The sequence below is a fragment of the Pipistrellus hanaki genome, assembly GCF_964339955.1.
Source record: "Pipistrellus hanaki genome assembly, chromosome: 1".
Lineage (NCBI taxonomy): Eukaryota > Metazoa > Chordata > Mammalia > Chiroptera > Vespertilionidae > Pipistrellus > Pipistrellus hanaki.
Genome location: NC_140503.1, coordinates 122,571,993 through 122,587,923, shown reverse-complemented (window position 1 = coordinate 122,587,923; position 15,931 = coordinate 122,571,993).

Genomic DNA, 15,931 nt, shown 5'->3' with positions numbered 1-15,931 from the left:
TATTTATTTATTTAATATATATATTTATTTTATTTTTATTTTTATTTTTATTTATTTTTTTTACAGAGAAGAAGAGAGAGGGATAGAGAGTTAGAAATATTGATGAGATGCCAGAACCGGTTTGGCTCAGTGGATGGAGCATCGGCCTGCGGACTGAAGGGTCCCAGGTTCGATTCTGGTCAAGGGCATGTTCCTTGGTTGCGGGCACATACCCAGTGGGAGGTGTGCAGGAGGCAGCTGGTCAGTGATTCTCTCTCATTGATGTTTCTGACTCTCTATCCCTCTCTTCCTCTCTGCAAAAAAAATCAATAAACTATATTAAAAAAAGATGTACTTTATAAAAAAAAAATATTGGTGAGAGAGAATCATTGATCAGCTGCCTCTTGTGCACCCCCTACTGGGGATGGGCCCGCAACCAAGGTACATGCCCTTGACTGGAATCCAACCTGGGACCCTTCAGTCCGCAGGCTGACGCTCTATCCACTGAGCCAAACCGGTTTTGGCTTATTTTTAAAATTAACTATTTTTTTGAACAGGTATTACATACACATGATATAAAATTTCAGAAAATTTATAAAAGGTATACAGTGAAAAATAAGCACTCTTCTCTCCTAGTTGCCTAGCTATTCAGACCCCATTGTCAATTTATTGAGTATCCTTCAAGAGATATTTTAAGCATTTGTTTTTTTTCACACAAATGGTAACATACTTTATATAATTTTCTACACATATTTTTTATTTTTCATTTAATTTTATTTTTTTGTTAATCCTCACCTGAGGATATTTTCCCATTGATTTTTAGAGAGAATGGAAGGGAGGAGGAGAGACACATCTATGTGAGAGAGACACATAGATGAGTTGCCTTCTGCATGGGCCCTGGCCTGCGGCTAGGGATCAAGCCTGCAACTGTGGTATGTGCCCTCGATTGGAATTAACCTGAAACCCTTCAGTCTGTGGACCGATGCTCTATTCACTAGCCAAACTGGCTAGGGCTTTTTTTTTTTTTTTTTTTTTAACCCAATGATTTATCTTGGGTATATCTTTTCATATCACCATATATAGGTTTTACTTTTAAAAAAATTTATATTTTATTGATTTTTTACAGAGAAGGGAGAGGGATAGAGTCAGAAACATCGATGAGAGAGAAACATTGTTCAGCTGCCTCCTGCATGCCCCCTACTGGGGATGTGCCCCCTAAGGTACATGCCCTTGTCAGGAATCAAACCTGGGACCCTTCAGTCTGCAGGCCAACGCTCTATCCATTGAGCCAAATTGGTCAGGACTACATATAGATTTGTAAAAAAATTTTGTCTGCATAGTATTTAATCCTTTTAAAAAGATACTTAGATTTTCTAATATTTTGATTATAAATAAAACTATAATAAACATATTAAAATTATTTATTGATTGACTAGAGAAAGAGAGGGAGAGAGAGAGAGAGAGAGAGAGAGAGAGAGAGAGAGAGAGAGAGAGAGAGAGAGAGAGGAGAGAGAGAGAGAGGGAGGGAGGGAGAGAGAGGCATCATTTTGTTGTTCCAACCATTCAGGCATTTATTGACTGGTTGACTCCTTGTACATGCTCCGACCCTGCAACTGTGCCACATCGGGACAACACTCAAAGCACCTGAACTACCTCGGCAGGGCTATCTCAAACATGTTTTCACTTAAACAATTTTATAAATGTGCTAATATGTTTATAGGATAAATCTCTAAGAGTAGAATTGCTAGGTCAAATATTTTAATAGCTATTATCGAATTACCCTCTAGACAGGTTGTACCAATTTGCGCTTTCCACAGGCTAACTCTAATCTTGAAGAATAGCTTGACCCTGGATGACTGAAGGACCTTTCACACCTGTGGCTGCCCTTGTGGGTTATACCAGAAGGTTACCACATACCTTAGCATGCTGTTCGTTTGTTTCCTTTGCTGGTTTCAACCCTTTAAGTTTCTTTTCTTCTTGCTTTGTATGTTTCCTGGGCAATTTGATTCTTTCCACGGCTTCATGGTTTACAGATGCCTTCCAAATCTATATATTCACGTGCAAACCTGTGTACTCTTTGTTCCCATTTGTAAACTATTGCATGCACTCTAGGAAAAGAAACTGAAATGCAAGGGTCGGGAGAATAAAGTGAGTGGTCAGATCTGATTTAATTTTTGTGCTTGTGAAAGCAGCGTCCCTGTGCACAGTGAACCCTGAGTAGGATGCAGCTAGGTGATATTTAGGAAAGTCCAGGGTGGAGACCAGAGAGAACGGTGTATTTGCGGGAATGGGAAAGGAAGGTTCTATTTTTTGTGAGGATGGAGTGGTGGTATAAGCATCAAGAGAAGCCAAGGACTGATCAACAGTGAACAACAATAGTTGTCATAATTTGATATCTCTGTTTTGTACTGGAGGGTGAAGAATCATAAACCTCAAGGCCTTAGCTGGAAAAAGAAAAAAAAGTAGCGACTTGACCACTGCCATAGCTTTGTGATGGGCCTTCCATGCTCCGGTTTCTTCCTTTATAATCCATCCTCCAGGGCACTGTGAGAGTTATCTTTCTAACCGAGAGAGTTATCTATCCCAGGTTGAATGTCTTGCCTTTGTGGCTTCCACAATAAAATCTAAGTGATTTAGCACGAGGTCATTAGACATCTGGAATCCTGCCTTCCCTCCCAACTACACGTTTTTTCCATTTTTCCCTCCTACTCACTTCCAACTGCCCTGATCCTTGAGTGCAGCAGCTACCCAGAAGTTCTTACTGTTCTACGCTGCCTTTCCTCCCTGATTTACTTATTGAATGGAGATCTGGTTAAAGAGTAACCTCTTTTATGAGTTCTTTTCTACTCTGTATCATAAAGAAATCTTGAGACAGAGATAATCACTCTGTGTACTTCCAGGGAAGTGAGTGCACGCTTGTATTATTGCACTCATCACATTACACTGGTCATCGAACGAGGTCTGCTCCCCAGCTTAATGTGCATTCTTATGAGGGCAGGGTCAAAGCGTCCTGGTCATCATTATAGTCCCAGCAACTCACAATGCTTGGCACTCTTAGGCACTGAATGCAAATTTGTTGACTCAGTGAGACCTAATGTCCAGAGAAGCATATGTGATTTGGAGTAAATCCTTTACTTTCACCTGGGATTAGTATTCTTTACTTATAAAAATGGCGCTTCCTTTCCTAAATTTTTATAATCCTAGGATGATAGATAAGTATCAACTCTTAGAGTAAAAAATTAGAAAATATGACTTTTACTCTTTAAGTGACTGTAATCTCACTTCATCTCACATGAAATTTCGTGGGGGGGCTGATTTCTTTCCTTACACTGGCTAGCTCTCAGGCTTGCTGCATTGCTGAGCATGAGATACAGATCTTCCATACCATAATCGAAGAGCTTGATGCAATTGCATTATTTATTCAAGGCAGTACCAGAACTTCCTCAATGTATGTAATTGTTTATCTTATATTTTTTCTGGCATTTTCCCCTTGAACTCTTTTTCTAGCTTTATTAAAGTATGATTAAAAATTATATATATTTAGGTTGTACTACATGTGTTATTTGGGAATTTTTTTTATTGTGATAAAATATGCTTAACAAATATTAATATCTTAACCATTTTTTAACATAAATATTTTTTATTGATTTCAGAGAGAGAATCATTGATTGGCTGCCTCTGGCATGCTCCACACTGGGATCAAGCCTGCAATTTGGGCATGTGCTCTGACTGGAATTGACCTGTGACCTCCTGATTCATAGGTCGATGCTCAACCACTGAGCCATGCCAGCCAGACTCATCTTTTTTTGTTTGTTTGTTTGTTAATCCTCATCTGAGGATATGTTTTCATTGATTTTTAAGGAGAATGGAAAAGAGAGGGAAAGATAGAGAGAGAAACATCAATGTAAGAGAAACACATCGATTGGTTACCACCTGCAAGAGCCCTGACCAGAGCTCGGGCCGGCGAGGAGCTTGCAACCAAGGTAATACATGCCCTTGACCTGAATCAAACTTGGAACCCTTTGGTCTGCAGGCTGATGCTCTATCCTCTAAGCCAAACCGGCTAGGGCCAGCCAGGCTCATTTTAACCATTTTTAAATGTTCTCCTTAAATAATTCAAGGACATCATTCCAATTCTCCCCCCAAACAATCAATAATATATTGAACATTTATTTATATCAATATAACGGTATAGATTTTTCCCTATTGCCAATGGAAATCTGCATATGATATCAGAAGTTCATTATTTAGAATAAACAAATATACCATGTTGTTTATGAGAATGTAGTGATAATGCACAGCCAAACCTTTATAAAGTCTTGCACTCTTTTTTTAAAAAAAATATTTTATTGATTTTATACAGAGAGGAAGGGAGAGGGATAGAGAGCTAGAAACATCGATGAGATCAGCTGCCTCTTGCACACCCCCTACTGGGGATATGGCCGCAACCAAGGTACATGCCCTTGACCGGAATTGAACCCGGACCCTTCAGTCCCCAAGCCGACGCTCTATCCATTGAGCCAAACTGGTCCCGGCTTGCACTCTTTAAAAAAAAAAAGATTTTATTGATTTTTTACAGAGAGGAAGGGAGAGGGATAGAGACCTCCTGCACACCTCCTACTGGGGATGTGCCTGTAACCACGGTACATGCCCTTGACCAGAATTGAACCTGGAACCTTTTGGTCCACAGGCTGACGCTCTATCCCCTGAGCCAAACTGGTTTTGGCAGTCTTGCACTCTTTAGAAGGAGGTCACTGCTGGAAAGCTAAGATAAATGTTTTGGTGAGGAATTAATTATTTGTTTATTTTAAAAATTTTATTGAATTTATTGTGTGGCATTGGTTAATAAAATTATATAAATTACCATTCTATAATATGTCATCTGTATATTGTATTGTGTGTTCACCACCCAAAGTCAAGTCTCTTTGAAAAATTTTAAAATGTGTGAGAATAGTTTGAGTTATGATTGGGTTTTAGAAATCGGGATAAAATTCTAAGAAAGAATCTATTTCTAAAGTCTTGCACTCTTTAAAAAAAAATATTTTATTGATTTTTTTTTACAGAGAGGGAGGGAGAGGGCTAGAGGGCTAGAAACGTCGATGAGAGAGAAACATCGATCAGCTGCCTCCTGCACACATCCTACTGGGGATGTGCCTGCAACCAAGGCACATGCCCTTGACAGAATCGAACCTGGGACCCTTTGGTCCGCAGACTGATGCTTTACCTAAAAAAAAAAAAAAGAGTGCAAGACTTTAGAAATAGCTTCTTTCTTAGAATTTTATCCCTAGTTTCTGAATATACATCTAGGAAGAGTAAATAATATAATAATTCAGTCATGATGTTTAGAGTTTGTTTCCTCTTTTACCTGCTATAACTCAAATTTCAGATAACATTATTTTCTTAATCAGTCTTATTTCTCATGAGAAGCCACATTCTTTTGTGTGAAAACAGCTTTAATAGATAAGAGTCAATCTGAGAATGCATTCCAATGTAAAAATGTTCTTGCTCTCTCTCTGAAGTTTTGTCATGCTGTTCAGGTTTAAGCAAGGCAGGCTTCTTCCCATCTCATATCTTGGGGATATTAGAATAAACCAGTTCAGCTGTTTTTGTATAAAATGATTTTAAAAAATCCTGGTGACCTTTTCCTGCCCTCAAATAACTTTAAGAACAGTTGGACATAAAAACTTCAAACTTTACATATTCATAGCTCTCAGAGGAATAGAATCATTGTTAGTTTGAGAAAAAGCTTAGTATTTTTTTGAGTTGGAAAGCTCTACTATTACATGTTTGCACATGCTTGGTATGTAGCTCTTAGTCTGTTGATGGAAATTGATATGAGATTTTTATAGCATCTGCGTAGATGTTGGTTTTTTACTTTATTTATCATGTCATAGAACTTACAAAGACATATGGAATTTATACTGTAACCTTTATATTGAAATTAAAACTTTACATCTGCTCAGCAACATAAAAACAGAGATCCTACTAAGACATTGCAGAAATCACAGAAAATCTTACGATGTTGACTCCAAAGAACTGATCTAAGTTATGTTCATGTCCCATCACAGGAGGACTGGGTGTTCTGACATTCCATGGAAAAGGTTTTCTTCCTTCCTTCCTTCCTTCCTTCCTTCCTTCCTTCCTTCCTTCCTTCCTTCCTTCCTTCCTTCCTTCCTTTCTTTCTTTCTTTCTTTCTTTCTTTCTTTCTTTCTTTCTTTCTTTCTATTTTTTCCTTTTTTTGAAAATCTGTAAAATATTTTCACACACATTTTGGGTAAAGCCTGAAGCAAAGACTGTTGATTAGTAGTGTGGTCAAGCCCTGACACCTGGGGTTTAAAAATAACTTTTTTTCCCAGAGTTCCATTTAGAATACTGAAGGTAGTTCATTCCTCAGTGCCTCATACATAAGCCCCTAAATGTCTGGCTATCACCCAAAATGCAAGCCCTTTGTGTCCTCTTCTCCTCTGGTTAAAGTTCCATATTGTTCTACATTTCCCCTTTTCCATTCATCTTCCAACTGTTGTACTCTGATCCCTGGAATCTCTTCCATATAAGCAAACCCCACTGAATTCCAAGTATCTTCCCAGAGTCTCCCTTTACTGACTCAGAGAGATGCTGCTCATTCTTACTTTGCCCCTTCCAGTTGCTGGCAGCATTATTTTCCGGGAGTCTCCACCCTGTACAACATTTTTTAACAGCAAAAAAATAAAAACTTTCCCTGATCCACAATCAGAAGATGAACATTGTTATATTTTTGAGAATATCCTTCAGAACATATGTAGTGATTATATTATTGCATGTATTTTCCCCTCACATAACAATATAAGCTTCTTTTAAAAATTTTGCTGTGCATTATTTCAAATATATATAGAAAATTGTAAGAAACTGTTGCGTATCTACTACCCAGTTTTACGAGTTGTAGTAGATGGTATATTGAGTATCTCCTCTTTATTCCTCCAGATTCATTCCAGGTGGTTTGGCCCAGGAGAAGACAGAAGATTGAAAGGTGGGAGGTAAGGTTAGGGCACTTATTCTTCCTTCTCTCCAGCTTCGGTCCTAACAGGCTGCTGCTTATTGGCTGAATCTTTTACTGAAAGCCCTGGTTCCTATATGACAGCTGTCTCCACATGGTTACTCTCTCTCTGGGTTCTAATAACCTTTTAATGTCTAGGGTTGAAATTTCTCTGCTGTGATTAGTCCTTGGATACTGTTAATTTCCTTTCCGGTTTCCTCAAATGCTGTCTATAGCTGCCCTCAAATAACTTTATGGGTTCAATTATACCTCACTCCCCCAATTTATATGTTGAAATTCTATTCCCACCCAGCACCTCAAAATATGACCTTATTTGGAGATAGGATGTTTATAGAGGGAATCAAATTAAAGTGAGGTCATTAGGGTGGGTTTTAATCCAATATGACTTGTGTCCTTCTAAAAGAGAAATATTTTGGCCTGGACAGTGTGGGTCAGTGTCTGAGCATTGACTCATGAACTAAGAGGTCACAGATTTGATTCCTGGTTAGGGCACATGCCTGGGTTTTGGGCTTGATCCCCAGTATGGGTGTGCCGCTGATTAAAAATGTTTCTATCCATTTGGACTCAGACAAATCATAGAGGCACAGGGAGAAGAGACCATCCACAAGTCAAGGAGAGGGGCCAGGAACACATTCCTCCCTCACAGTTCTCAGAAGTCAACCCTGCTGACACCTTGATTTTGAACTTCCAACCACCAGGACTAACCTATCGAATAAAGAGGGAATATGCAAATTGACCATCATGTTGTTGCAAAGATAATGGCTCCCACTGCCACAAGATGGCGGCACCCAGTCCCCTCAGCCCCACCTGGGGCGGCAGGCTCACCGCATAGCCGTGCCTGCCTCTGGAGCCCCACAGTCCCCTCAGCCCTCCAGCCACCTAGGTCCAGCCTGAGGTAGAGGCAAGCCTCAGATATCGGCTGCCCAGTAGGCAGTGGCAGCAGCAGAGGTATGGTTGCCTTCCCCTGATTGCCAGGTCACTTCCCACCCAAGAGGGGTCCTGGACTGTGAGAGGGGGCAGGCTGGGCTGAGGGACCCCCCATCAATGTATGAATTTTCATGTACCGGGCATCTAATATGAAAATAAAATTCTGTTGTTTAAGCTGCCCAAGTCTATGGTACTTTGTAAGAGCAGCCCTAGCAAATGAACACACAAATTTATAAGTAGTCTACTCATTTAACAATATTTAATTATTTAGGTTGAGTGCGATACCTGTTTCCTGTTGGAACCAAACTGATCTGCATCTATCAATCTATCCATGCCTTGTTTGTCCTAGATTTATTTTTTTCTGTTAAAAAATTGAACACTGCAGATTCATGAGCCACTTTCTTATCAATAGAACATTTGCACAACACTCTGAGCATATTTAGGAAGTGTGATTCGGAGTATTCCTCTAACATTAGCTCACATCTACTTCCACCCAAATGGAGGAGGGAGGACTCCTCCAGAGCTGTCTGTCCCTCCAGGATGCTGGATTCATTGGTCTCTTTGACCAGTATCATCCATGGAATCATTCGGTAACAGTGGTATTCGAGTTATATGAGTATTGTAATCACCTCTCAAACTAGACCAGCAAGCAATTGTTGCCTTATTGGCAACCAACACATCTGTTTTGTGGAAATCTCTTATTGTAGAGAGGCAATATGTTCGTTTTAGCATTTCATCTCATGCCATTTTATTTCTAAATTGCTACTTATTTGTTCCTAGCAATTCATTAACTCCATTAAAAAAAAAATACCACTAAAGAAGAGGAAACTTTTGCTGTTACTGATTTTTAAAAAGGGGAACCAAAATGTGGAAGGCTTTTCCTAGGAATACTCTTATTTATTAAGAAATAATAAAAGCCTTCTCTGCTACATGAAATTGTAACGTCAAAGATGGTGAAATCAAGTTTCGTGCTCACTGCCTGTCTTGGATAATTAGCAAAGCAGGTCTTTCAAACAGAATTAGTTGGAAGAAAGATGACCAGTTTAGGAAAAAAGAAATTTAACAGCCATGGGGGAAAATATAACTAGAAATTGAAAATTCAATCCGTATTCCATTTTGAGCTACTGAATGTGATTTTACTCTATGGAAGAGTGGCCTGATAAATCCCTCCTGCCACTGTCCACCTTAAAAAAAAAAAAAAGGCACGGAAAGCAATGCTTGTCACTTAGGTTAGTATTTCACTGTGGCTTTCAAGATAATATGCTGTCCATTTTTAAATAACATATAACATGTTCATCTCCCTTTGACTGAGCACTTATAGCAAAATTATTAGTGCTTATGGCTTACTGCAGAGAGTATTTATGCTGCTTTCCAGAAGCCTCTTTTATCTGTTGAGAGAGAGAGAGAGAAAAAAAAAAGTCCCACCGTAGGATTTCCAACCTTTTAGGCTAACATCTGACTCTATTAGCTCCTAAAGAGAAGAACCATAAATAATCTCCCCATTTTACATTCTATGCTTTTAGCTAAAGCATTAATCACAGAGGTTCCCCTCCCTCCCCCCTGCTTTGTCTCATGAGAAAAACCAGTCTTATAGTTAGGAAATTTGGTTTACAAAATATGGTTTTTAGGGTGGGCAGGAGAGGGGGGTTGGCTGTAGAAAGAAGAGGGCCTTTTCTGGGCTTTATGAGTAAAAACTTTGGGAACAAATAGGCTTTTGTCTTTCCAGGGCCAGATAACATCTCAGCCATCTCTATAGTAATAAATTTTGGGCGAGGGGAGTCATATTAACTCTTTCGGGTCAGAAGGGTGCCGATTATTCATCATAGTAACAATGCACTTGAGCCATCCTGTGGACCTGAGCAGTTGATGGGGTCCTAAAAAGCTCAGTGTTTAAACTTACTGTAGGGGTAATGTTGGAGCACAATTAAGGCTGATTAACTGCATTCTGCTTTTTTTTTTTTTTTTTTGTTCTTGTTATTTTGTTATTTTGTTTTAGATGGGCTTTCTCTGAAATCCACATGCATACAATTTAATTATTATTATTGCTACCTTTCTTATCATTGAAGTGACAGGTGTTCTTGGATGTATTTCATTCAGCCAATGGGCATTTTCCTTTTTCTTACAAGGTGGCGATGGGAGAGCAGTTTTTAACACGATTCTTGATTTTTCTTTTTCAAAAGGCACTAAATATCTTTAGAATCAGCATGGCAGGGCTTGATGGTGTTAGTTCTAGCTCAGTCATTAATTCACTCCCTCATTTGCTTTTTGGACTAGGTTTATGCTAGACCAGTTCTCATTTCTGAGCCTTGAAAACTGCTTGCTTGATTTGATTTTTACGTACTGACAAAATTTGCCTTTCAATTATGTTAATGGTTTAATACAATTTCTGATTTGACTCAGGTTAGCTCAGATCTTTAAGGAACAATTTCAATTGACTTGGATTAATAGCAGTAATAACTTACTAAATGGCAGTGATACACACACACACACACACATACACATTTTTCTGTTTCCTAAAATTGTTTTAAAAATATAAACAATATATCAGATTTTCTTTTTCTTTTTCATAAACCTTGAAGAAGTTAATTGCACTGTTTTAACTTTAATATATCTTTTAAAATATATATATATTTTTATTGATTTCAGAGAGGAAAGGAGAGAAAGAAAGAGATAGAAACATCAATGATAAGAGAGATGCCCTCCACTGGGATTTGAGCCAATAATCTGGGCATGTGCTCTGATTGGGAATCGAACCATGATTTCCTTGTCCATAGGTCGATACTTAACCACTGAGCCATGAGGTTAGGTTTTAATATATTTTTATTCATTTATTAACATTAAAAATTTTTTTTTTCACTTTAGAGAGAGAGGGGAGAGAGAGAGAGAGTGGGAGAGTCAGAGAGAGACAGAGAGAGAGACATCAATTGGCTGCCTCCTGCATTTATACTGAGGATTGAGCCCACAACCTTGGCAGGTACCCAGACCAGGAATCGAACTGATGACCTCTCAATGGGACAATGCTCAACCAATTGAGCCACATAGGCCAGGGCTTCAATATCTTTTTATCTCTTTCTGTTCACCATTAAGCTGCTATTTTCTTATCATTTAAATATTATTGTCCTTCCAAACTAAATTTAATTGTTAAGGAATTAAAAAACATTCATTCCATTAAGGAACAGTGGATTTTTGCTCTCTGATAATGTATATGATAGAATCTCAATTTTTCTCCTTGCCTTGGCTACTTAGGTGCTTAGGCCAAAATGCTATTTTCAGTTCTTACAAACATATTTTCTTGGATAGAGCATCAGCCTGTGGACCAAGGGGTCCCAGAGCATGTACCTTAGTTGCAGGCTCTTCCCCAGCCTGGGCCCTAGTTGGGGTGTACACAGGAGGCAACCAATTAATGTGTTTATCTCAGATCATTGTTTCTCTGTCTTTCCCTTTCTCTTCCACTCTAAAAATCATTGGAAAAATATCCTCTGGTGAGGATTAAAAACAAACAAACAAACAAACAAACAAACAAACAAAAAAGAACCCAGTCAGACTGGTGTGGCTCAGTGGTTGAGCATTGGCCTACGAACCAGGAGGTCACATTTTGATTCCCAGTCAGTGCACATACCCAGGTTTCAGGCTCGATCCCCAGTGTGGGGCATGCAGGAGGCAGTCAACTAATGATTCTCTCTCATCTTTGATGTTTCTATCTCTTTTCTCCCTTCTTCTCTGAAATAAAAAAATATATATATTTAAAAAATTAAGTGGAATAGCAAATCAACATTTCTCTCTCTCAAATCAATCACTAAAAAAATTGCTCACCCAGTGGCTCGGTGGTTGAGTGTCTACCTATATATCAGGAGGTCAAGGTTCGATTCCTGGTCAGGGTACATGCCCTGGGTTACAGGCTTAGCCCCAGTTAGGGAGTATGCAATGATTTTCTCTTATCATTGATGTTTCTATCTCTCTATCCATCTCCCTTTCTTTTTCTAAAAATCAATAAAATTGTATTTAAAAAAATGTTCATGTTTAATCACTTCTTTTGGTCTTTACTTCCTAATAAAGGTTTCCCTATCATGTAAAACTTACATAAAATAAATTTGTATGCTTTTACTAATCTGTCTGCTTTTGGTTCAATTTGAAGGACCCTGCCAGAGAACCTATTATGGGGAGACAAAGAGTTTTTCCCCCCCTTACATTATCTCTTCAAACATTTTAAACATACTTTTAAAATTTATTTTCATTTAAAAATATTTTTTCTATTTATTTCAGAGAGAAAGGGAGAGAGAGAGAGAAACATCAATGATGAGAGAATCATGGACTGTCTGCCTCCTCTATGCTCTCTGCTGGGGGTTCAGCTGGCAACCCAGGCATGTGCCCTGATGGGGAATTGGACTTTGATCTTCTGGTTCACAAATTAATGCTCAACCAATGAGCCACATCAGCTGGGCTAAATATACTTATTTTAAATGCTCTCTTTTAAGTAGTTTTTTAAAAACAGTTATTTTTAAAAGATAAGTGATAATCTTTTAAAAATCTGTCCTCTAGGAGAAACCAAGATAGCATCATAGGTAAACACCTAAACTGCTGCCTTGCACAACAATTTCAAAAATACAACTAAAATACAAAACAGATACCCTCCAGAACCACAGGAAAGCTGGCTGAGTGGAAATTCTACAACTAGAAGGAAAAAGAAAAGCACATGGAGAATCAGAGGAGCTGAAAGGGCTGAGGTATTGAGACAAGCACATGGAGAGGAAGGGTGGCTAAGTGCCTGGCTGGCTTTCTCTAGCCGGAAGGAGACAAAAGCTACTGACTGTGCTGAACCCCAGTTTCGACTGCACTGAATCCCAGTTCTGGGTGAGACCCTGGGGACCCAGGCTCATAAGGGGGGAATCTGGATTGTCAGGCAGAAACTCAGAGGAGCCGCGAAAGGCAGAGGTCTAGAGGCACATGTGTGAGTGTGCGCAGAGAGGACGACTGCTGAGTGTGCCATTGGCTTCCTCTACCTGGAGGGAAATGGAAGCTCCCTATTGCGCTGAACTCCACTTCCAGGCAAGAATCTGGGAATTCAGATTCATTGGGGGAGAAACTGGATTGCCTGGCAGCTGATGAAATTCAAGGGCAGCTTTCTCTCAGAGGTGCTTACAGCAATTACTGAGGGACATTGAGACCAAGGGGCCTTATAGGGTAGGGCTGATGGGAAGCCAAGACTGTCAGCTCAGCTCTGAGACTCCGCCCCATCCAAGCTGAGCACAGAGGCTTTTGCAATTTTGCAAGTCTGGTCATATAAGGCTGTCTCCAGCACAGAAGTTCTCCAGGTATAGACACAGCTGATACTCATTGCCAATTGACCTGGAGGTCAATTTCTCCCAGTGATACCAACAATAATCAAGACTTAACTACAACAAGGCTGTACATGCAGTACACAAAGGGGAGCACCAAGAGTGTCCACCTCAGGTAACTGGGGAGGCCAACCCACTGGGCCATATAGAACACCTAGAACACAAAGCTACCCTACCAACTCAGAGAAACAGCAAAAATGCAGAGAAAAAGAAACAGATCACAAACAAAAGAAATGGAGGAATGCAAATGACTGGATATAGAGTCTAAAACCAGAGTTATAAAGTTTTTCAAGAATTTCCTAGAAAAGGCCAATAAATTTAGCCAGACCCTCGAGGATATGAAAAAGGACCAACTAGAAATTAAACATACCTTGACTGAAATAAAAAATATTATACAGAGGCCCAACAGCAGACTAGATGAATGCAAGAATCAAGTCAAAGATTTTAAATACAAAGAAAGAAAAAACACTCAACCAGGAAAGAAAAAAGAAAAAAGAACCCAAAAATTTGAAGATAGTGTAAGAAGCCTCTGGGACAACTTCAAGCATACCAACATCTGAATTATGGGGTTGCCAGAAGAAGAGAGAGAACAAGATACTAAGAACCTATTTGAAGAAATAATGACAGAAATTTTCCCCTACCTGGTCAAAGAAATAGACTTACAAGTCCAGGAAGCGCACAGAACCCCAAACAACAGGAATCCAAAGAGGACCACACCAAGACACATCACAATTAAAATGCCAAGAGCAAAAGACAAAGAGAGAATATTAAAAGCAGCCATAGAAAAACAGTTAATTACCTACAAGGGAGCACCCACACAGATTGTCAGCTGATTTCTCAACAGAAACTATGCAGGCCAGAAGGGAGTGGCAAGAAATATTCAAAGTGATGAATAGCAAGAACCTACAACCAAGATTACTCTACCCAGCAAAGATATCATTCAAAACTGAAGGTCAGATAAAGAGCTTCACAGATAAGAAAAAGCTAAAGGAGTTCATCACCACCAAACCAGTATTATATGAAATGCTGAAAGTTATTCTATAAGAAGAGGAAGAAGAAAAAGGCAAAGATAAAAATTATGAACAACAAATACGTATCTATCAACAAGTGAATCTAAAAATCAAGTGAATAAAAAATATGATGAACAGAATAAACTGGTGAATATAATAGAATCAGGGGCATAGAAAGGGAGTGGACTGACAATTCTCAGGGGGAAAGGGGTGTGGGGGCTGAGGGGACAGACTGGACAAAAATCGTACACCTGGATGAGGACAGTTGGGGTGGGAAGGTAAGGGCAGAGGGTGGGGTGGGAACTGGATGGAGGGGAGCTATGGGGGGAAAAAAGAGGAACAATTGTAATAATCTGAAAAAACCCAAAAACTGTTAAGTAAAAAAAAAAAAAAAATTGTCCTCATAATGGTTTCTTTCCTGGGGTGGTTTCTGATTTTTTATTATAAAATCATCTTTAGCAAGGGTTGTTTAATTTTATGTGAAACTACTTGTATGCTAGGTTGTTTTTAGTGGGATAAGTATACAATTTGGAATCAATCTGAATCTGGTTCTGACTTCAGGTTCAGTATTTGGACAAACTGTTTGAACTTAAACTTTAAGTATTTTATCTCCTATGTTTCAATCACAAAAAGGGGGTTATACAGAACTATTTCTGTGAGAATTAAATAAGGTACCAGACACCAATATATTCAATAATGGTACTTTTTATATATTTGGATAAGTACTCCATAAGGGGTGAATGCCACTATTGAGCAAAGTTAAAAATGTTGTGCCCTCAAAGAGATCATCTTTCACCCTCATTCTAAATGATGTTCCCCTCCTATCAGCTCTCGTAAAGCTCTGTATTTTTCCTTCATAGCATTTGCTGCATGTGTAACCGTGCATTTATTATTTCTGTGACTGTTTAACACAGCAGTTACAAACTTGGTGCTGAGTAAAGGAGATTACGTGAGGACTGGGAAGAACTCCATGTCTGCAATGAAGGACGTTCCCACTTGGATCTGCCAGTTGTTCCTTTGAGGGAGCAAGGGACTCAGTGCTGTTGAATGTTCTAATTTTTCCATATACTCCAGAACTATGACTTTTTATGGGAAATGTCCTGGTTTTTAAATGTAGGGAAATAATTCAATTTAAAAAGGCATTATGTGGGCCAAGCAAAATTCATTTGTGGGTCATAACAGATCTGAAACCTGCCAGTTTAGAATCTCTGGTTTATATCTGTCACCATAACTAGACTGTGTTATGATCACTACTGTGTGTGTGCAGTACCAGGTACAGCAGGGGCACACAGTAGTCACTAAATACTTATTGAAAGAAAGGGAAAGAAGGGAGTCAGGAAGGAAGGAAAAAGAAAGAATGAAAAAAGGACTGCAAATTTTTTTTTTTTCTCTACAGGGAATTATTTTGGAAAATTTGCCAATATTGAGAATATTAGACATTCTGAGCAAGTTGATGGATTTCATATTTAAAGAGTCTAAGTGAGTTCATATAAACTAAGAAAGAAAAAGCAGTCACTGTGCTGTGTATAATTTTTAGGGAAAAATAGAATTGTGAATTTTGCTGCTTTTATAAACAAATGTTAATAAAATAAAAATGCTTTAACTACATCAGAAGCAAAATTTACAATGTGTAAGTACTGTATTGA